Source organism: Homalodisca vitripennis, chromosome 2, assembly GCF_021130785.1.
Source record: "Homalodisca vitripennis isolate AUS2020 chromosome 2, UT_GWSS_2.1, whole genome shotgun sequence".
Lineage (NCBI taxonomy): Eukaryota > Metazoa > Arthropoda > Insecta > Hemiptera > Cicadellidae > Homalodisca > Homalodisca vitripennis.
The window spans coordinates 159,468,789-159,494,517 of record NC_060208.1 but is presented as its reverse complement, the minus strand read 5'-3'; positions in this window follow the sequence as shown (position 1 = coordinate 159,494,517).

Below are 25,729 nucleotides of genomic sequence, written 5' to 3'. Positions count from 1 at the left end.
ACACACTCACGAGCACACTTGCTTAGATAGGCTGTATATAACCTAAAGCCTACCACTTTGCTCCCGAGCAGCTAGAATTCTTTGCAGCCTAGTCATTCCAACTGTATTTGGGTCGTAGTCGGGGTCAGCATCACTATCGTCTGCCTTGCTCTCTTCACTTGATTCTGGAGGGCAACAGTCCCAGGTCAGGTATGTCAGCTAGAATCCTCTTCGACCGACGCATCTAAAAAAAAAAAACACAAGTGAAATACTCCATGCTCAATATCACTAATTTAATAAATAATGAGATAAACAAATAAATGTGGAAATATGTTTTCTATTGGCTTCATTTTCCTTTATAGCCTGTTGTTGCAAAAAAAGAACAAACCAATATTCCGTTATGGCCTGTTGTTGCAAAAAAAGAACAAACCTATTTTAGGTTATAAAACTACCTTAATCAGGTGGAAAACATTATAAACTAGACTAATCTGTAGCTTATGAACTAATAACACTGACAGTTTTTTTTTTAATCTGTGACTTACCTTTTTTGAGGAAAAAAAACAATTAAAATCCAGTAACCGGCTTATTTCTGAAAACTGTGTCACCAACTAACAAAATGGCTTATAAACAGCTTCAACTCAGCAGTTCTGCCACTAAATTATCACAAAATTTCCCACCGGTTTGTTGTGAAGCAGTAACAACAGTCCACAGACAAATAAAAAATAGTTTTCATGGAGAGAAAAAAAATTAAATTCGGTTTGTTACAAAATCGCAACACCCGCCCATAAGAGGTTAAACACATAAAGTAAGCCTTAAATTCCAACATCTTTTAGTTAAACCTTTTGAGTACTTACTGTTGAGCACGGAGTTTATCCATATAATAAAACTGCAAGTTTGAGTAAAAATTTACATTTAACTGTAAGGTACAGGAACTATTACGTATGCGGTGTGTGATAACTGGTGTAAAGCAGATAGAAAAGACAAAAATAGTGTGTAATTTTTAAAACTGATTTAAAGGTTGTCGTAAAAACCAATTCCGTTTTTTCATGAAGTATGTTTCTCAGATATGATTGTATATAAATTATCTTGATCGGGACTACATAAAATATTCAACTATGACTCATAAATACCTCATATCACATTAAATTACAATAGACATAAGTATACTCTTTTGGGCCGAAGTAGGCTTTTTGGACTCAACAATCACAACTCAGAATAAATATATTTATTAGGAAATACATCCACATTATTAGGTCATACAAAATTACTTAACAGAGTTGGAATTTAATGGAAAAATAACATTGATTAAAAAATTCAACAAACATACACAGACTTACGATGTATATACTTTCTTAAAGGAGGAAAACAAGGTAATATTAAGCCAAAGTCTTGAAAATATAAAGAGTTTAATAACCAAAGTTTCTTATCTGTTCATCAGTGATTTATAGATACCGAAGTGTTTCCCTATAGCGTGGCACTTCTACTATACTCAAGAAACTTGATTCACTGCCAAGTCACATACACAGCAAGAACTTAGGAAGGGCATTGAATGAGCGTTTAATAGTGTAACAGTTTACTCCACAGAACTGGTGTTTCTTATCTGTTCATCAGTGATTTATAGATACCGAAGTGTTTCCCTATAGCGTGGCACTTCTACTATACTCAAGAAACTTGATTCACTGCCAAGTCACATACACAGCAAGAACTTAGGAAGGGCATTGAATGAGCGTTTAATAGTGTAACAGTTTACTCCACAGAACTGGTGTTTCTTATCTGCTCATCAGTGACGTACGAGAGCCAAATTGATTCCCAATAACAGTCTATACAGGGTTAATTTTACAGCATTAATTTCAAACTAGATATTATTTACATTGCATTTCTTTTTTATTATACAATTCACAATGTACAAAGTTCAAGTTAACAGAGTAAAGTTCTTGAAATCTAAGCACAAGAAACAAAATGTGGTATTTTATGTATTTTGCTTCACATTATGTAGTGTTACGGGATTTGTAAAAGAGAACATTATAATGCCAACCATCGGATATAATTAGGTGTAATCCAATCTAGTGACAGCCTCTACATTGGAATATTGGTAGCTGTGCGGTAATTTGCCATAAGCATTTAATCAAACCTGTTTACATCACAACACAGTCACCAATTATTTTACGTTCCTGAGCCTAAATTAGTTATCCTTAATGCGATTAACCAGCATTAATAGCACAATTTTGGATTATGTTGTATATTACTGAGGATATAAATACATATGTGTGTATGTATGTGTGTATATATATATTATATATATATATATATAATTACACATACATACACATATATTTATATCCTCAGTAATATACAACATAATCCAAAATTGTACTATTAATGCTGGTAAATCGCATTAAGGATAACTAATTTTATATATATATATATATATATATATATATATATATATATATATATATATATATATATATAAAAATCATGTCACTCACCTAAGAAAAAACTTTCATTTCAAGCGGTAAAAAGCATTGGGATTAGTATTACTAAATTGCTAAGTGGATTTAACACAAAATATTCACCTCTCATTCCTCAAAATCATATTACTTTATTATATTACTTCATCGATTGACGTGAAGACTTTGTGAAAAGGCTTGTACTTTTGACAATAAATATTTTAAAAAAAATTGTTACACTGTCCTACTAGTACTTAAGTAAGCTTGATAAGTAAACGTATCATCAAGTGCAAGAAAATTATAATATACCAGAGATAGTGTGTATAAAAGAGGAACGAAATATATTTAAGGATTTCTCCTATAATGTATAACTATCGTAATTTATAATGAGTCTAATTTGTAAACTGATGCACTTTTATTGCGTTTTGAGTTTTAATATATACTGTCCTATATTTTAGCCACTTTAATTGAAATAAATAGAAGAGCATTAAAAATTGTATGTATATATAAATCTGAAGACGATACATTTTGTATTATTTTAGGTCGGGAGATACAACCGCTTACTTTGCTATCTCTAAAGAATCAAATTTAATACTCTGCTTTGAAATAGTGCAATACTTGGTTTCTTCTTATTGATTTATATTTAAAATCCAACACGCAGATCGTGTCTTTTACATTTTATATAACTATACATTCAAATTATTGTTATAAAAAATAAAATCATATTCTGATTGTAAAACATAGGCTCCGTCCATATATAGAAGACAAGGTTTGATCAAATTAGGCGTAGGTATGTAACATAAAATACTATCCTAAAGAAAGAAACTTTCATTGTTATTTACGCTAAGAAAATTATTTTTTTACTTGGAATTTCAGTTGTAAATTAATATTGTAATCTCTTGTTTTTTGGTCTTTTTTAATCACTTAAAACGTCATTGGAGAAAGTAATGGAAGTGAAATTATTCTTTTCGTCAAGAATAATAAAGATTGAAGGCGCATTTCAAGTAGTATAAATAATTGAGACAAAAATTTTATTATCTTAAGTACATAATACACATTTAAATTATATTACGCAACATCCAGCAGCCTCCCTTGGCATCCAGCTGCGAAGGGTCGACACGTACTACCGACAAAACACAGATACCTGTAACTGTACACGGATATTGAAGAACTGTAAACTTCTTAGATTGTGTCGATGTTGAAGAAGAAGGTTCCGAGCAGGACTTGGAATATTAATAGAGTCAACGTTATATATCAAAATATGATTTGTTTCAGTAAGCTTCTCCCAGTTCTACAGGCTGCTTAATGGAAAGTACACTCCCTCGTTTATAGTGCTAGTGTATAAGACTATTTTAATTTTTATTACCAAGGCTATATTTTTAAAGTTTTCATTATATTTTATAAACTGTTTGTTTGTTAATCTTTAAAAGTGGAATACCCATTGTTAACTATTGCAAGTAATGTTCACATAATTTCTCACGTTTTATAATCATGCAATTGTAGTCTATGCAGTACATCATTTTGTTCACGGGATACCTAATAAAATAAATATTAGGAACTTAATGATAAAATGTATTATAGACATAAATACTTATTATAGACAAGAAGTTTTATGGACCTTTGCTTGCAAATACATAAACAGTTGGAAATAAACTGCAGTTATGTGTTTACCAATATTTAACAAACATAAAATATTATCCCAAAATAATCAGTTTTATAAAGTATTTATGCATCAAAAACTAATTTTTCTATATAAAATTTATTAAACAGAAACAACCCAAAACATAATAACATTAGCAAACAATTTCTTTAGTATAAGCTATGTAAAACCTCCAAACGAAATTACTAAAAGAAATGTTTTATCACTGTATCGCTCTTTTACATTTGAATAAAAAAAACATATAACACTTTAATAAACAGTAATGTACAAAAAAGTTTTTCATTCTCTCCAGAGACTAGAAAATATCATTTCTCTCCGCCTCTCTACACGCGTGTCTGTCTGCACGACATTTAAAGAACGAACGAAATATAGTCTTTACTTTTATATAAGCAACATTTAATGTGATGATGATATATGACGCTTTTTGAAAGATGACTCACTTTTAGTATGTAATAAAATAACTTTACATTGGTCCGAGGTGCAACCATCATTACCACAAGAAAATTTTTGAAGAAATAAATTCGTACACAAACTGAATACAATGATGTAGCATTTTAATATGTGACAATAATGCATGTAATCTAACCATAAACTTAGCTTGATTGTATCTGACAAACAGAAGTTCCACTTGTTGAAGACGAGGAGATAAGGTATGTTATAATCAACAGATAAAACACATTATTCATTCAATTAGAGTATTTACGTCGGGGAGGATACTCAGTGAAACCTTTACTATTCGATTATTCTTATGCAAAATAAATTTTATATGAAACCTTAATCCAAAAGTAACCCTTGTTTTCCCTTTCTTACAATTTCTCGTTTTGAGAACAATTGTGTATGGTCGTTATTTTAAACCTTTTATATAAAATCAAGTCTTAATTAGGCTAAATTTTAGATATTAAATTTGAGTTTTTATTTGTACCTTTATTCATTCAAGACGCACTGTTTCTAAAAGTCAATCAAAATAGCCTAGTACAAAAATGTTTGACACTTTTTACTAAATTTTCTTTACAAATTAAAATTATGGAGTATCATACAGCAATTCGTAGACGCCCTGAATCTGTATTACTTTAACGCAATATATTATTACGGGATATCAATAATAGAAATTACAATGGAATGTGTGAGGAAAAATATCCCATACGATTTCTTTTACTATTTCCATAAAAATAAACAAGAAAGCTTATCAAAAGCATCATAAATGTGTATACGAGAAGTAAAAGTGTGAAATTTTGTCTGTGTGGCGTCTGGAAACATCTTTGAAAATTAGTGCTTTCTTTATTATTTTAACCGCTATGATTCTACACTAAGTTAAATATAACTGTATTAAAAACTAAACACTTTGATGAGCTTATACTCTAAAAATATTAATTGCTATGGATTCTGTTTCAAACCTTGTTTATTATATATATTTTTAAAAATAAGCAGTTAAACTAAAGTTAATTTTTTCCCTCACTTTTTAATTAGATTGTATTATATATTTGTATTATAAGTTAGCATTTCTAAACAAAATATTTGATCCTGTAAAATAAAATTGGAATTTGTTACGTGGAACAAAAATAGATACATAATATTAAGTATTGCATTTATTTGAATATTATTATTATTTATTTGTATTACAGCAAAAAGAGATGATGAAGTTTTCTTATTCTGTTAAAGTTAGGTATATAAAACAAGTATTGGAAATATTCACAGTATCAACAAGTGCAGGAACATATTTCTGTGACGAAAAAGTTTAAGAAATAAAGTTACAAATTAAAGACCGAAAGAGTAACCATTGCAATCTTCTTTAACGAGTTTTCAAAGTTCAAATGCTTGTACTTCATCACATTATGAATAATATTATCAATTACCATAAATTTTGAGCACAAACAAAGTTTGATGTAATTTATTATTAGTAACAACCCTTTGGAGAACCAAAGATAGAAATTATATTTGACATAGTATTCAGTGCAGGTAATAACTTAGATGTATCTTATATTTTGTTACTTAGATCCTCAAGTACTTGACCTTATTAATACACGTTGACACATAGTGAAAGTCATTAATATCAGTTCTTGTTTTTCCCAAGTCATACACTTGATATCAAATGTACAATTGAGATTATACAAAATCCTTAAAACTTAAATCATAACACGTTTAACGTTTTATGATTTAAACTAACAATAGGTGTATGAAATCCCTTGATCGTTTGGTGTGTCTTCTAACATTAACATAATGCATCATTATTATATGATGATATTTGTAACATAACGTTAAATAGTTTTAAGACTAAATACTGATTGAAAAGGTTATTTAAAATCATTATTTGCATCACAAATGATGTTTGAGTAAATTTCAACTTAAACTACTGATAACTATTTATTTTTTTTCTGCAAATTAAGACAATTGTAATTTTTGATGTTGCCTTCTTGCGTTAAATTTTTTCTATGTTTAACACAACTAATAAAATTGCAATGTTCAAATTAGTTATCCTACTAAAACGATATTGCCATATAGCACGCAAATCTTATGTGATATAAAAACTATGTATATAATTTAATATTGATATCAATTTCTTTTAATCGAATATTATAATACCTTCATTTCTTATAAGAGAGAATAAGTAATACATTGAGGTTTTTTATTGAAAACGTTATAAATTTTACTCTTACGTAACAAACATTTATACTCTGCACGAAAAAATCCACTAACATTCATTACAAATAGACAACTGCCATATCATCCGCTACACTGTCACAGTACAATCGTTCTTTGTCACACGTACTAGTATGGCAAACGTTAGTTTGACACCGACATGTATCAAGAACGTTTTTAAACTAAAAGTACTCCATTCAAGGTAATATATACAATTTTTCTTGTCTGTTGCTACAGGCACTATATTTTAGCTAGAAATAGAAAAAGATAGTACTCTTTGGTTCGAAGAATACGAATTTGGTTAAATCATATATTTTGGAGGTTTATGTTTATTTTTAAGATAGTTATTTTTACATATTGGGTCTTATAAAGATTGTAAATTTTCCTCTTTTTATATAATGGCAGGATAACCAACGGTAAACCTAGGCTTTGGTATAAGGAAAGAATAACAATGGAGGTAATAAATAAACTCTTTAACTGTTTCTAATGGCTCAGATGGCACTCATGTTCCCCCTTCTATGTTATTTTTAGCTTGATCCTGGCTAGCTGACGAAATTACAATTCATTTAGAAACAAGGAATATAGTAAAAATATTAATATTATAAGAACTATCTCCAATAAATTTGCTGAGCGGTTTATATAGGGGTATTGAAACTAAAAAATACTTGCAACAATATAGTTGAAATAGTTGTAAATGAAAAAAGTAGACAGATTTGACATACCAAATGCTACTGAAGAGTCTATAAAGAAAATTATATGAAACTGTGACATACACAAAGGATGTGGAATTGACTCTGCAGATTTAAAACATTTAAACTGCAATTGATAGAATAAACCCTGCCTTAAACAAAAGCTCTAAACTTCTCGCCTAGAACTGGGGTATTTCCCATCTGCTTAAAAACGTCTGTTGTGAAACGTATCGACAAGAAAGGTCGTAGAGCACATTGTGAAATTTATAGACCAATGCCTAGAAAAGATTTTTAAATTCATGTTGCTCAGTCATTGAATAAGTTCTTAGTAGAATGCTCTGTAATAAGTGATAGTCAATTTGCATTTAAAAAAGGGATAACTATTGATAGCCTATTCTAGTCTGTTGGAGAATAAATTAATATACATATTGATAAATCATGTTAAATTCTGGGTCTCTTCATTGATTTAAGTAAGGCATTCGATACTATTAACCATAAGAAGATAAGTAAGGTACTTGAAGAGGTGGGAATTACCGGACCTCTACCAGCCTGGTTTAGATCCTAACTCAGTAACAGGTCATTTAGAGTAAAGATAGAAAAAGTACAGTGAAAATAAAATTTTACAATCTGGGCGTTTACACAGGGAATTAATTTGGGGCCGGTGCTTTTTATCTTGATATAACAATATATTTAGAATTATAAACTTATTGCAAATGGGTTTACTGGTTATTGCATCCCATAAAACTTTTGCCTCACCCTGGTAATCTCAATACATATTGTGATTGTACTAAAATTAAACTAGTAGAGAAATTTGTATACCTAGGGATTTTTGAAGGCCTTATATGAAAGGAACACATTAAAAAATTGGCGTAATTGTAATTTACTATTTGGAATATAAAATGTGCATAAGGATTTAAATTAAGAGATATAAACATTGCAAATACCCAAAAATCTTTAAAGCTCTGTAAAAAATAGTCCCAATATTTGGTTAAGCCATTACAAAAGGAAAATTCCCATTTAGATCCTAATGAGAACAGATTAACACTTATAAGTTCTACTAACCATATATTATTTTGTAACGAATAGCTCAATCAATCACATAAAATACCATCAACCCTAATTGTCAATAATTTTATAAATACTCATATTGTTTAGTATATTAAATGATTAGTGCTATAAAATCACATCCACGCTTTAAACTCACTAAAATTTAATACATTAAAGTACGACTATGAAATGCAGAAACATTCTCCCCGGATGGATTTTTATGAGCAAACCCCTATAAGCCTCAGTACAAACACAAGCTAATGGAAAATTGCTGGTACTGTTTAGGTTATAACTTCAACTTTTATACTCAAATTAAATGTCATCATTGAGTTATTTTCACATAACATTTTACAAAAGTGCATAAACCTTTCAGAACATGAAAACTAAGAAAAAGTTTTACCACACTCTCAATACTGTAAATAAATTGGTTAATATTATACATACTTCATATACAGGTTGTCCAGCAACCATTCGAACAAACTTTGCCACATTGTTCAGCAGGCCAAAACTAACAAATAATGCAATATAAACAGGTGCCCTATTTCACTTCGTTTAGCGTCTGTCTGGTCTGTATGTGTTTTTTTGGGAAAAAAATTACTACTCAAAAACCACTTAAGATACAGAATTCAAACTTAAAACAGTTATGTTAATAACCTAGTGTTGGTCCTTTTCAGTCAAAAAAATAAAACAAATATCTCATTGCATTTCAAAATGGCGGCCGTTCAAAATTTTCAAAATCGTATTATCTTTTGAAACGGCTACTTTGATAACAAATTCACACCGGGTTAACTTTTTTTAGCATATTTTATTATCAATTCAACAACAATGTTTGTTTCAAAAAGATTGAATAACAAATAACTGAGTTACAGCACCAAACGTAAAAACAGGTTAAATCCATGCATTGCAAGTACATACAACAATGTAGTGGATTTTTACGAATAAAACTTTTTAAGGTTTCTTTATTAAAATACTGAACAATTATTATAACCTGAAATTTAGCCTAATACTTCTTTAACATGAAATAAGATTTTCAAATACGGAAGCTTAGAGGAAATCTAAAAAAAATTGTATCGTAGTTCAATAAGTCATAACCCCTCCATAACATGAATTGCAATCCTATGAATATTTATAGTAACACAAACGTTCCCTTGTAAGTAGGAAATTTTGAAAACCACATATCCGCTACTAAGTATTTAGGAGTCATGGTAGGAAACGAATTACGCTTTTCTGTTTCTTAAAATGGTTCCTAATCACCATCATTATGTTTCCAGGTTCATTAGTAGAAGATCTTTCATATCCAAAGTCCAGTGGTGTGCGATCCAACTATCGGTGATCATCGTGGAATAAGCTTATGTTTATGTTGTTCATAATTGTATTCCTACATTTTAGTTTCTTTAAATCTTTACATGAAACCGGTCTTAAAAAGTATTATTGCAAATGACAGTTACATTCGAAATATTTTATTTAAGTCGTCTTCCTCACTGTAATTATAGATAACCAGAACAGTCATAACACACGAAAAACATTATATGAATTATGTGAGTTTGAAAATATCTAGCAGATCGGTAAATAATACAAAAGTTTGATGGGTAAAAACTTGGGAAAATCAATGAAGCCAGGAGCTAAAAAAAGAGAAAAATGACTTTCAGGATCAAAAAACATTGCTTTATAAACTTAAAATCTATCTATTTATCTATTTTGTTATGGATTAGGAGATTTTTAATATCTTTCACTAGATATAACTTTTTTTAGAAATGGATTGTATGCCAAAAAGGATTATTTCTATAACGTACCTATTATTCTTCAGTACATTACGTGGAAGATGTGGATAATCTGTAGTATTAAACGAATCTATCTAAAATGTTCATTCCGTCCCTTCCAAAGAATAATGGAGGTAATAAGATAAAATATATATATATATATATATATATATATAATTCTAAATTTCTTATATGTTACTTGGGGGGGGGGGGGGGTGGGGGGTTCCGGCAAGGATATAGAATCGAAAATAACCCGCTAAGAAAAACTATAAATATAATCTAAAGGCACCGATACAAGGTTTGATGCATTCATTTGTATGATACATAAGAGATAGACATTTTATATCATTCGGCAAACACGGAACAATCTACTTTTATCATCTCTGATGTGATGTTCCAGTTTTCTAGTCTTTTAAAAGGTCCAGATCTCCCTTTCGTAAGGTGTATCTACCCTATGAAATCATTACATCCACGAAACCGTTAGTTGTTAATGATATGTCAAGATTTGCAATCCTTCGCCCCTTCTTATATATGCTACTATTCTGCTTTTAATCTCTTGTAGAGATTTTTCAATTTTTAATTAAGGTCTTCTTGTCTCTTGAGCTATATGTATTTTATAATGACGCTTAGAGTTATCTCTGTTTTATATCCAAACTTCCAAATGTTGTGCAAGCAGGCAGAATAGGATAACTAGATTTCTAACGGATTGATAAATTTTATGAGCGAATTGAAGAAACATTCATTTATTAAAATAAAAGATAAAATATTTCCTGGTGTAGTAAAGTAAGGCTAGAAAGAAATATGTATTATCAACTTTACCAAGTTAGGACTAAGTCATTACCATGGGCACAGTTTTGGCTACGGTATTAAATTGGTCCATCCTGAAAATAGTCAAGGGGTGATACAGGTAGAAACATACAGATATTGATTGTTTAAAGTAGGGGCAGCTGAAGGCTATTAAATAATTAGCATTTAAATACTCAGGTATACAATACTACAACTCTTCATTGCATTTTTTAACAGGACATAGTCATGTATGAGCTTTTAGTAGTTGAATGTGCAGGTCTATAATGATCCAAATTATATTGAACATGAGACTGGTGTAGAGTTTTGTGATATTGGAGAATTCAAAGTTGTGCTTTTTATTATCTTAATTAAAGAGAACATTAAATTGAACAATGCAACTCAAACTAGGGGTCGTATTTTGAGTTATTGTATAGTTTATTTTGTTCAAAATATTTGGCAAATATATGAGAGTTTTAGGAGCCTAAGAGTTATATAAACTTTTAATATTATTATATACGTTAATTATAGATAATTATGAAAGCAAAGTTTTGGTTTACCTTTAATCATAAGTTCCACTTTCTTAAGAGCCAGCTTTACTCTTAGCCACTTTGGTTTTAGCGTCAAAAGCATAACAGAAAAAACATTACTTTATTTTATTTGCAGTATAATTATGAGGTTTATAGTTTTCTAAATAAGAACACTAAGCATCTAAATTCTTATTAATTTTTATATTACCTTATTACTGGTTATTCTTGAAAGAATCTTTTTGTCAGTTACCATTTAAATTCTCAAGAATATGTTTTGGAAAAAGCTAAATGGATTTTAGATTGGATAATTCATATATTTACAATCAAGTATATCCCAAAAGTTCTGCGATTGAAAAAGGGTGTAAAAGTGTTTGTAGTTTAACGTTCTTCCTAATAGGGTACACTACTGCCGACCCGTAATGTAATTTATGATCAATTTTTTTAAATTTTACGTTTGATCAAAATTGTATTATATAAACTCAAAATATTTGATAATTTTACATTGTTATAGGTACACAAAACCCAGCAGATTCAGACTAGTGCAATATTGAAAAGTGAAAACAGCGTGTTAAAAGTAAGGAACACCCGCTACAGTATTTTGATATGTTCCCATAATATTTCTACAATAATAATTTTTAGAAAATAGTATTTAAACGTGTGTGTTTTATAGAGTTGGTAAAAATTTGTGATGTCCACAATATAACATAATAGCGGCTAAAAAAATGAGAACTAGGCAGGGGGGATATATTTTAATCGATTTAAACATTAATAAAGATCAATTATTTTTAGAAATAACTGTTTCTATAATAGGTCTTGACAGTGACGGAAAACTGAAAGACAAAGTGAAGTTGGAACCATTGGTATTTCACTTCTAATTGGTCTCATTTCGCTTCTAACACGATCCCCACATGCTCATTTAATCACGCTATTTCCAGAGATGTAACTTTAATTTATATCTTTATAATTTAAGCTGTTTTAATTCTTTAGCTAGTATACGACATATATATATATATATATATATATATATATAGTATAATATATATATATATATAATGGAAGCTCATTATACTTGCCAATATATAATACCTTTCTACCTGCAGTGTTTTTTTTTGTACTGTGAAGATTTAGTCATTATAATTTGTGAGAGTGCCTTCGTGTGTTTGTATTGCTTTTACACGTAAGCTATTTAACCGATTTTACTGATATTTTACATATATTATCTTATGCTCCCTGGTATGAATATAGGCTTATTCTTATTTCTTAAATCTCACCGAGCCCCACCGGTCCTTCAAATAGAAGAATTCCATGTTTGTCTCTAAAGTTATAAAATATTAGTTGAAAAGGCCTATAAAATGTTCTGTGTATGTATTGTTTTATAATAGCCCTATGCATATGTTTAATTAATTAAAACTATTATTTTAAATTGTTCAGGTATAGTGTATTAAATTGTATAAGGAGTTTTAGATTTTAGAAATTTTTACACTGTTTTAGATTTCAGCGATTAGGTAAGTAATCGTATACCTTATAAATATCCTAAAATATAAGATGGTAAGAACTTGATGAAGAAGACTTCCTGTAAGCTAGTCAGAAAATACTAGGCTAGATATATAAGTTTGCTAGACCGTGCTTTTTGACCTAATGTACTAATTCTAGTCCAAAATCTTCTAAATACAATAAAAGCTGTTTTAGAATACAATAAAAAAACTTGCAAGTTGTATCATTTTTAATTTCCTTTTAACTATGTTTATCAAATACTAAGTTTTTACATGTAAAAGACAATATTTATTTAATCAAAAGCAATTATTTTCTCGTACAAATTTAAAGAATATTATTAAAACACATCTTAGTTGTCTTTTCGAAAGAAGTAGGCAACTCAGATCTATAATATATATTTTCTTCATCGAAAAACAAGTAAATAACATTATGTTACTGCTGGCCCCGGGCGTAACAAATCTCAGTCGATTCCTTGCCTCGTCTATGAGCCTCTTCCATAGACGAGGCTAAATAAATTATGTATGGAACAAAAAGTACTCAGAATGAAAAAATATTACGATGGCTATCATTATACACTTTTTTACATATTTCCTTGCTCGTCGTACTAAGGAAAACTCAGAATTAGCGTCGGAAATATAATTCACTTGAACCAGTGAAAGACTTAGTAGGCAAAGTAGACTTACACGTGCAACGCCAACTAAATGGTCCAGTGAGCGGGTAACGGTTATCAGGGCAGATATAGTAGATAACGTAGTATAGTTTTTACTATATATTTAAATTACTGTCTTTTTACAAAAGGAGGTTTCTCATAGCCATTTAATTTTTCGTTCCTAAAAGCTTGGAAATATTTCGGTTCTCAAAATTTCTTGGAACAATTCTGTATATTATATATGTTAACTCAATGGCTAAGCAAATTGGAAACAGCAAAAATGAACATCTATTCCGATTATAATACAGTAGTTACCTCTCACAAGAATATTTATGAAACAACAAGTGATATATAGCATGATATCAACAACATGGTTAGTTGGTGTTATGATAGTGGCTTGATTATCAATGGCAGCAAATCCAAAATGTTGCATGTACATTCATTCGCCGGCGTATGATTGCAAAAAATTACACATTATGCAAACATGAAAAAATTCCATATACTAGTAATTACATGTTAAACCAGTGCAATTGTCATGGTCTAGAAAACTTTACTCGTTTTAAATATTTAGGGGTTCGGTTAGACCGTACAGTAAAATGAGATGAGCACATAGATCATGTCTGTAGAAACATAATAATCTGTTCATATAAATTACAACATTAAAAAAAACCTATTGACATGCAATGTTTTACTTGTAATTTATGGATCTGTAGCGTTTTTAAAGCTACATTGGCTTTTTTTATTAACCCTTAAAGCGCCGTAAGCGCATATGCGCGCGAGGATCGACTTTGCTCTGAACGCCGTAAGCGCGTATACGCGCAATATACTTGTTTTTACTATTTTGCACTGTTAGTTCAGAGTTTGTCCGCTAGACTGTGAGGGGTGTATGTTACAGTAGTGTAGCGGGGCTGTGTCACATCACGTGACAATCTTTGTGTTTAACGATCGATACTGAACCGGTTTTTGTTGAACAGCTGGCAGTTTGGTAGTATTGCTCAACGCCGCAAGCGCATTTATGCGTACGTCACTGCCTCGCCGCGTGCCGGGCAGCTCTTGTGTTCTTCTTCATATCCTGTTTGAAGCAGTGCGAATAGTTGATCGGTAATTTATGTGTTATATGATCATCTTTTTATGAAAGTTATATATTTATAAACTTTTGAAATAAACAGTTACTTGAATGGCGATAAAAGTCTTTTTTCCTCGTAGAAATATTTTTACTCCTTATATTTATAATTATGTATTTTAGCTCTTGTTCCGAAATTCTACATTTATGTTTATTTTTTTATTTAGGCTTGTTTTTACTCCAATAAGTGTTACAATATTTTATTTACTTCTATAAACATCTGAAAACCATTTTGTAATTATTATAAAAATAACACCCGTTAGAGGACTAAGAATTTGGAAAATATTTGGTTTTCAAATTTTTGGCATGTAAATTTAATTTTTTATTATAACTTTGTATTAAATATGTAATATACTTATTTTCTAGTTCTATTCTAGTACATATAAGCACGCAATGTCATCATTGATATACATAATAATAAAAGGAAACAGTAAGCATAGGGTAAAATTTATAAAGGAGCTGGAACGCTACATAGTAAATCATGTGTATTTTGGGCAATAAATATGATAAAAGATATTTTTTGCAGTTTCTGTTTTATTTTGTTACCTAAAAAAAGAAATTAAAATTAGCGTTGAGAAAATCTAATTTTAATTTTTTATAATAAATGAGCGCTAATCCAGAGTTTAGCTGAAACTGTTTGGCGCTTTAAGGGTTAAAACCTAAACTAAATGAAATTTTGGGAAAGAAATATTGGGATTTAATTTTAATTAAATTGTAAGAAGTTAGGATAAAAACGAATATGTAATCCTTTGGCAAGTTAGTGCTGGTAACTTTAAATTATTAGGAAGGCGGTTCACCCCCTTGAATTGATCAGAACTTGTCTTGTGTACTGCAGTAACGTCAGATCAGAGAGGGCTATTGTTTCTCGAGTTGGATACGGCTGGGCCAATGAGAGAACACCGCGGATGTCCATCAGAAGGGGGAAAGGGGAACTATAAAAACTGCCAGCTCATAATTTTCGGCCTTCTTTTAGTAATTATTGTGAATTAAGTTGATGACAGTGCGCGCCGTGTATCTAACTTTTTTCCGCGAGGGATTTTGAGGAAAAATTAAATTTATACAAACCAAAGAGCAATCTGCATAACTGATTTCTTGATGAACAATAAAGCGCAATAGAGTCAAAAAAGTTACATTTGGTTCAAACTTGCAAGAAAAGTGAATTATAATTGAACTTTCTTAATAAGTTTGATAGAATTATTTAAATTTTAGTAATTAATTAATATTTAATTTGAACTGTTTTTTATAAATTATTAATTGGAAATTAATTGATCTTTAATAATTGTTTCAGAGAATTGTATCTGAATTTCAAAGACTTTAAAAAAGTACAACTAGTGAAAAGAGAAGTTTTTTGATTTTTTTTATTTTTGAATTTTTGATGTGAACTTAGAAGTTAAAATTTTTATTTTAGTTATTTCCAAGTTGTATTTGATTTTTATTTGAAAGATTTATTATTTTTATTTCAGAAGGGAGTGCTAATTTTTTTTGAGTTTGATATATTTTACTGAAATTTATATTTTATGCCAAAGGACTTTTTTTACTATTATTAAACGGTTGTCAACTCTTTGGTGAAAATAGAGAGAAATTCTGAAAACATTGAACTTTTCAATTTGCCAGTTTAATATAAATCCATTATTTTTATTTAGAACTGCGATTTTTATTTTGGACAAACCAGATAATATGTAATAGTAAAAAAAATTTTGTAATAAATTGTACTGAATATTCACTCGGAGCTTACTAATAAAAATATATTTTATATCGTCTTGGATGGCTGATTGGTAGTTTAATTCTTAATATTCTGGAATATAATTATCCATAATCCAAATCATTATAGGAACCTTATTTGAATTAGTTATCAGGTATCGATTGAGAGTCTGGAGTAATGCTTGTACTTGCCATCTCAAAATAATAGAATATTTGCAAATTGAAGCTGTAACAAGTATTGTTTCTAGAAACATTGATTTGGAATTAAATACTAATTTCGACTTTTTTAAGCTAAAAACGTTTTCTTCTAGTAATTGTAATTGTATTTGCACCTGATCTTTAATTATCCTTTATGCAATAATAAGTTCAAATTTGTAAACTCACATCCTTACAGTGTTATTCGTAACTTTTATATTGCCCCTGGCTTTTATAACAACTATGGCAATATAAAACTTTAAGATTCCTGTCCCAAAGATTTTAATGAATAGTGTGAATTAAGGTCTGATTGAAATAACAGCAACAGTATGAAATTTTGTTTACACCAAACACAGCTAAAAACAATAAAATAACAAACGTATAAATTAGTATAATGAAATACACATTGAATGATTCAAAATGACAGCAAACAAACACGTTAAATGAGCCATTATCCAATACGTAAAATCAAAATACACGTCAATATTTATATAGTATATTATTTTCATAAATTAATTTAACTAACATAAGTTGAAGTAGGTAGTTAATTTGGTTACTTCCTCACTCTGTTTATACTGCTAGGCTGCTTTATGTTTCTAATATATATATAAATTGTTAGAAATATGAATAATGTTTTCAATTATTATGTTTATAGTTCCAAAAATTAAGATTTTCCAAAAATAATAAACATTCTTCTGAAAGAGAACGTCCAGATAAAAATAAAAGGTTTTACAGTTTTGGTTAATTGTGAAAAAACATAAATTTATCTAAATTAAATAAATAAAAAAATAAAGTAAAATGCCTAACTTTAAGTAAATGTATTAATAAGTGGGTGTATGTATTTTAATTCGTGGTTTCTGGGGAAAAAAAATACTAAAGTAATAACGTAAGGGAACTTGACTGTATTGAAAACCAATCACAATAATGGACGTCTGTTGTTCAGCGCGATACAGGAAAAAATATAAATCTTGCCAATATATTGTTTTGTATTAGGATTGGAGTAAATTTCTCCCAAATATATAACTTTTTTTGGCCCAAGGATGGGGAATCTGCAGCCAGATACCCTGGAGGTTAATCTTCTTGCCTTCACTCCAGGTTATGCGGGGTTGACTACGTTATAAAGATCGCCGACCCGCTAAACCCCATCCTTTTCCTTCCTGCCCACCTAGCCGGAACCGCTTCATAGCATTTCTTCAGCTAAGTGAGTGCCTTGTGCTACCACCTTACTGCCTTATTTTTTCGTCTTCCATTTTTCGACGAATTATGCAAAAGGCCATCCTGCTGATTTCAGCCCACTTGTCTTCAGACTCCAACATACAAACGATTAGGGTCTCAGGTATCAGGTGTCCGGTAGTACCAAAGCAGTTTGCTCGTGCTTCTGCCCACTTCTCACAGTGGAAGAAGGTGTGTTCTGTGGTGTGTTCCTCCTTGCAGTAACGACAGGTGCTTGATTCGCTTTTTCCAATCTTTTCAAGGTAGTACCGGAAGCATCCATGACAAGACAGAATCTGTGTAAAATGGAAATTTACCTCTCCGTGCCTTCGTTCTGCCCATCTTCTTACGTCTGGGATGAGCCTTCTTGTCCAGGCGCCTTTAGCTGAAACCTCCCATTCCCGCTGCCAGCTGTCATACAGTCTTTCCTGTAACATCGTCCTGTCCCTCTCGCCTTGGTACAGGTCTGTTCGTTCCTTCACCAGAAGGTGGACAGGGGGAGTACTGGCCAGCACCAGAACCGCATCCAGAGATATTGTTTTGTATGCCGATGTTATTATCATTGCTGCATTCCGTTGCACCCTGAGAGCCACATTCCTTGCTTTTGCAAACTGCATGGCACTTTGCCACACCGGTGCTTCATACAAAAGCAGAGACCGAGCTGCTGAGAATATAAGTCGTCTTTTTTCCTCCTTTGGGCCTCGAATGTTCTTCATTGTTCGACTTATAGCTACTGTCATCACAGAGGCCTTTCTTGCGGTTTCCTCAACATGGGGAATAAAAGTCCTTGATTTGTCCAACCAAATACCTAAGTATTTTACCTTGGTCTTAGGTGTGATACCTGATCCTTGCACCAAAAAGGTGATTGGGTGAAGTCCTCCTCCTTCCAGCCATAATGATTGCCTCTGTCTTTTGTGGGGCCAATACTAGTCCCAGTTCCTCCAAGTGGCAGCCGACCCGCAAAATGGCCTCATTTGCTCTTTCCATTAGATCGAACACGTTCTGTGCTTCCAATCACAACCAGTGCAAGGTCATCAGCGTACCCAACAACCTTTGCGTTAGGTGGGAGAGTCAGATGGAACACAGTGTCATACAAGACATTCCACAAGGTCGGGCCAAGTACGGATCCCTGTGGGACCCCACTGGTGACTTTTCTTGAGATTCCATTTCCCAGGTCAAGAGTTCTATTCCCTAGGTAGGCCTGAATCATGCGTCTGAGATATGGAGAAATTCCTATTTGTTTCAGACGCTGCAGGATTGTTTGCCACGACGCACTGTTGAAAGCGTTCTTCACATCCAGGAGAATCACAGCAGGAATCTGTCGGTGGTGTTGACCTCCACTCACAGCATGCTGCACCAGTCTGACAACTGCATTCACTGCGTCCACTGTCGAGCATCCCGACCTGAATCCATACTGGTTCTCCGACAGAGCATTAGACCTCTTAAGCTCTTCCTGGAGTCTTTCTACCAGTAACTGCTCAAACAGCTTACCCACTGTGCTTAGTAGGCATAAAGGTCTGTAGGAGAGTCTGGCTGCCTTCTGGCTTACCAACTTTTGGGATGAGTACCAGTCTCGCTGTCTTCCAATCTGCAGGAAAAATCTCCTCTTTCAAGGCTTTGTTTAGGACAGCAAGAACCTTATCTGGGATAATAGCCACTGCCAGCTTTACCACCTCCGGCGGTATACCATCAGGCCCTGGGCTCTTTGTTTGGCTTTATCTTTTTGCCTGATATGTTTAGCTCCTCCTTTGTAAAGGGTGGGATTTCCAGAGCAGCGATTTCCTCGTGCTCTACAGGGGGATGCTCGGGGAAAAGGGCCTCAACACATTGTGTTAGTGTGTCTTTGTCCAGCACTGGCAAACTGCGTCCAAATTTCTTCATCACATTCCTGTAAGCGTTTCCCCATGGGTCTTCTTCAAGTTGGTCACACAAAGCAAGCCACTTTAGTCTCTTGGTTCCCAGGATCTCATTCTTTTATCTCTGGCGTTCTTGTCTGAGCAGTGTAACCTGCCTTTGGACTTCAACTGCATCTGGTCCCAATCTCCCTCTTGCCCTGGTGGCTCGCCTTCGCAAGGACATGCATGTTGCTCTAAGAGATGCCACATCTGTAGTCCACCAGTAAACTGATCTTCTCCTGCAATGTTTCCTTGTCACAAGTACATCTTCGCACACTTTCTGCAGCCCCTGGGTCAATTCTTGTGTATCTATACCTTTTAAACCATTGAATTGCCGTCTCAAAACTTTTTCTAATGCTTCCATTTCATCTGGCCGTACTTTCCATCCTTTTGCTGGCCATGATGTTAGGTTCTGCTCCCTGCGATCAATGTTTAGCTCAAAAAAGATTTGCATGTGATCACTCAGAGTTTCTTCCTCGCTAACATGCCAACCACTGTCATATTCGGCCAGGTCCTCTGTCAAAAAAGTGAGGTCAATGATGGAATGATGCTCCCCTCTCCGAAAAGTTGGTACTCTCCCTTCATTTAACAGTATGAGGTTGTTTTCTGCAGCCCAGTCAATGACTAATCTTCCTCTTCTTCCTGAGACGGTCTTCCCCCACTCCTCGGCCTTAGCATTGAAGTCACCTCCAATGACTACTCCCTTTCTACTGTTTCTCCTAAAAGTTTCCAATTCCTCCAATCCCTCTTCGAACTCTCTTATTGGATTTACAGGAGGAAAGTAGCAGCGACAGACGTAGAAACGTTCAAATTAAATCCATGAAAATGTGTTTCCATGTCCTCGACTTTTCACCATCTGGCTTTGGCTTTAGCTCTTCACACACGACCCTCGATGTGCATCAACTGACCAAGTTCCATTATGGGCTGTCCAGATGTTAGGCTCACTGAGCATGAGGACATCCAGTATTTTCTTTCTGGCCACGGCCTGCAGTAAATCTATTGCAGCTTGGCTCTTTATTCCGTTTAGCTGAACAAATTTAATTATTTCTTTTCCTCTCTGGACAGTCAGCTCTCTTATGTCCTTCCTTTTGCAGAGGAAACACATTTTGCTACAGTCAGGTCCATTGCAGAAGCGTGCAATATGTCCCTCCTCAAGACAACGGTAGCAACGTGGACGTTCTTCTCGAAGTCTCACTCTGCAATAGACACATCCTACCTTCACCCTCCCCATCTGCTCAAGTTGATTTGCTGCAGATTTAGAGAGGATGACTGTTGCTTTCTGCGTTTCTCCCATATGCTAGTCTTAATGAGGAAACCTTTGCATCCATGGCTGAGATGCTGACTTTCAACGAATCTGCAAGTGCAGTCATTATCTCCTCTTCATTGACATCCACCTCCAAGTTCTTTATATGAAGCACGGTTTTTTTCTTGGGAGCCACTGCATGGATTCCCTCGATATTTTTGTTTGCGATTGCTTCTCGCAATGCTTCAGCCTTGCCAGGTTTTTTTCCCCAGCCTGATGACTAGTTCACCATTGTTAGATTTTCGAAGAGACATAACCTTACCACCACTCTCCTCTTTCTCCACCTGGTTTTTCACCAGTTTCACTATATCAGCATAGGTTCTTTTGGTATCTGACTTCACCACCACAATCTCTTCAACTTTTTGCCCCGGCTGTCTTTTCCTAGTGACAATACGGTAGCCTTCGTCGTCCGTTTCTTTCTGCGTATGTCCTTTATCAGACCTCTGTCCCTGCTTTATCTCTGTCAGATTTGGCTTGGCTTGCTCTTCAGTCCTTGAAATACCTGGAGTACTATCAGTCCCGGAAAGAGACCGCTTGTGCTTGGGTTTATGCCCAAACGTAGCATCATCTAGTCTGGTCCCAGGATTCATCTCATCCCGCATCTCTCTTCTTTTCCCTTCTTTTTTCCTGGTGTAAGGACCTGCCTTCTGCATTTCAGTCCCCTTGTCCATTTTTTTTAAAAGCGTAGTTTGTGATGCTTTATCTTCCAAATGTAAGCACCCAACTTGCACTTCCTTTTCTTTAGCTTCCTTTTTAGGTATACTCTTCCTCTTCAGCGACAGCATCAACTCTATATCTAGAGTGTCAACCACTTTCTCAAGAGCTCGAGCAGCATCTCTAACCTCCATGGGCCCATCCGTCCTGGTCAAGCGCTGTAGCTCCTTTGTCCATTTCATCAAACGTCCCCAGGCTTCTTCAACTCTCCAGAGATGTTTTTTCTCTTCTTCTGTGGGAGATTCTTCCCGTAACCTCTTAGATGTTTGGGTCACCGGGCTACTTGTATCCACTGTTGGGAAGTATTCTGGCAAGGAATTATTTCGCCGAACTGGGGAACGCTGCGGCTTGGAACTCCTGGCAAAAGCCTTAACCACTTCCACAACTGCGCCCTCTTTCATGTCTTTTCTTCTTCCAGTAGCATTTTGAAAAGCGGAGGCCTGTTGCCTACCACCCGCTTCCCACTCTTTCCTCCATCACAGAAATTGTCTCCCCCAGAATCCGTGAGACAGCCTGGTGTCAAGACACCAGGGAGGGATTCACCTGATTGGCTACCCTCCTGGGGTAATTTGTTTTGATACTGCAACATTGTAATTCATCACCACCATTCTAAGTTGTTTGTGGGAGCGCCCGCCGATGTCCTTGTCTTGAAAACTTTGACTCGCCGGCCGCCATCAGGTACTGGACCCTTCCAGAGAACTCCTCTTCGGCTCCAGCCCCATACTGAGTGGGCCCCCACGCACTTTCACCCACCCAGGGATATTTATTGACTTCCCAGTCTAGATCCATGGTGTCCTGCACTTTGCTGTCATGGCTATTCACCATGCACTAAGGTCTTGCAATAGAAGAGGTTAGCCTCTCTATTACGTGAGGGTTGGAAAAGATGTCCTCTTAGGCAGTTTAACCTCATACCCAGGAGCTCCCAAATATATAACTGCATGAAATTTAAACTAAGTTATTGGCAGTTTGGCTATTTGAAACGAAATGTAATTTAACCATAATTTGCGAATAATGATATCCAGGGATCAGAAATGAGCATGAGTTTGAATCTAACAGAGGTATAAAATTTTAAGCAAGTCTGGCTACACGATATCAAAAAAACAAACTGGCCTGTAAACTTTTAATTTGCAGGATGCACAGTTTGATGATGGAGCATGCCACTTCATGGAATTTGCCCCTCTTTTATCTATAAGGGGGGGCATGTATGTATTTCCTGCATGATTGTTTGTCTATCTGTCGGTTTCGTAGGACATGTCGAACATAGAGCGAGCCATATATTAGAAATTTTTCATGCAATCTTAGGAGTCACTGGTGTTGCGTAATTTCTCCTACCCTACAGATATTCAAACATAATAACATTTCTTCTTTACTGCACAAGACTTACCATCTAGTTCATCCTCCATGATAATTATAGAGTTAAATTATAAGTATTATTTAATTTAGATAACACATACTTGTACAGTAATATTATGAAATCATTATTTAAAGGGTTATTTTCTTAGGTAAAATTTTTAAGTTTTGTTTTTTATCTACTCACCATTTGTTTATTATAAAACCGTATCACGTTTAACGATCAATCTTAACTTCTTTTTAAAGATAAATACATTTCTTAAGGTTTTTACTCCAAATAATTAAGTAATACTCAATATACAAACCTACGCTCAGATTTATAAACTGTTAACAAAAATAATTGCTATATCACAGTTTAGCCTTCCATTGGGTTTAAAGAGTACAAGAAGTAGTGATTACCCTTCACTTTCAGATATGCAAATTCAGACAGCAGTACTTGTTGTCTTGTCATTGTCTGCCAGCTGCTTTGTCTGCTGTATCTTCTCCTTCTCTAATAACAGTCAACCTCAAATGAGAATGCATAGCAAGAAGAATGAAAATCATATGTCAGATAGTACAAAAATTTTAAGATTAAGGATAGTTTTAATTAATAATCTGGTTATGTTCCTTGTACAATATATTAATAAATATCTCCTCTGACAAATTTGAAATATTTCAATCCTACATGTTGCACTAGAGCCATGCAGAACCTGCTTGCTAACTACTACACTTGTTTATTAACATTATTACACCAATTTAAATGCTTCAATCCATTCAGTAAGAAATATTAAATTTCATAATATCCTGCTTTGTATCAGCATTATTTTCTTTTAACAACATTTCACGTACATATATGAACCAATGTAAAGAAGTCTTGTGCTCTATTTTTCTATGTTGTAGAATTTCTTGTAGCTCAGGTATGTTTGGTATAGATTCCAGAAAAGAAAAATAGACTTTTTAAATGAATATCAATGTATATGGATGTATATTTTCAAATAATAACATTTACTTGAACGTACTTTATGAAAAATTCTGTCTTTAATGCAACGACTATTATATTCCACAGATTAAACAGTCTGTAATCAACTGCTCTAATATGAGATTATATATATATATATATATATATATATAATATGTAGTAATATGTAGTATCCATCAATATAACAAGATGAAACCTTGTAAAATATCCGGTTTAGTTCAATTTACCATCACAAATTTAGTAATATGCATTGGAGCCGTTAGGCTATTTATTAGTTATAGGAAAGTCAAGTAGAAAGGCGAATGGCACAGCTGCACGATATTTTACAAAAATGAACACAGTAACAGCAGTGACTCAGTCGTAAGGTGTAACTGATATTCTGAAAATATGAAACCATGGTGGGGTGGAAATAACATTTAAAATGTTTTCATAATATTTTGGCACACAGTTATTTTTTATTCTTTCACTTATTACAATTATACAATTATTACTTAAATTTTACAGTTAATGATATTGCACCATAAGTTTTAAACAGTAAATGTTGCACAGGAAAGTTTGATGCGGTGGTTTTGCACACCAATGTTAACAAAGGCGGTGTTGTCCATCAATGATGTAGCTGCAAACGCTGCCGGGCGGAGAGCGATCTTCATATATCCCAGAGTGATTTATGCACAGGATAATCTTACTGCATGTAGTGAATCCCCCCGACACAGTAGGAATTATTTTACAGTTGCACAACAGATTTAGAGCCGAGCTTTGTGGAAGTAAAAATGGTGTCGGGTTACGTATATTACTGATTGTGAATGTAATTTAATATTTTTTTATTGAAATAAAGTTCATAAATTTTTAAGCAGGTATCACGCATAGGTAAATTAAGAAGCAGCTATAAGATGAGATATAGTTAAATGATAATCTACAACCCCAGTCTATTTAACCTATTTGAAAGCTACAGCCATTAGAAGCTATACATGGTAATACCTCGCCGTTACACCTTTGACGTATTAAAACTAAAACGTAACACATCAATAAAATTCTTTCATTAATTGTAAAATAATTCTAAAATTCTGATTGTATATATATATATTATAATATATATATATATATATATTAAATTTGTATAAGTGGCAATAGCCTAATATAATTTCAATAAATATTGAATCGCAAAAAGTACTTGCTCCGCCGGGATTCGAACCCGGATCTCTCACTTGCCGGGTGAATGTGCTACCATTACACCACAGAGCCCTTACTTTGTACGATTCAATTATTTTGTATTTGGCCGTTTCTTTCACATATGTGTTTAAATAACCAAACTAACATATGATCGGAAGATCAAATACCTGTCAAATGACTTCTGTTTACATTCATTAAATTTGTATAAGTGGCAATAGCCTAATTTAATTTCAATAAATATTGAATCGCAAAAAGTACTTGCTCCGCCGGGATTCGAACCCGGATCTCTCACTTTCCGGGTGAATGTGCTACCATTACAACCACAGAGCCCTTACTTTTTACGATTTAATTATTTTGTATTTGGCCGTTTCTTTCACATATGTGTTTAAATAACCAAACTCAAATATGATCGGAAGCCCAATTATATATA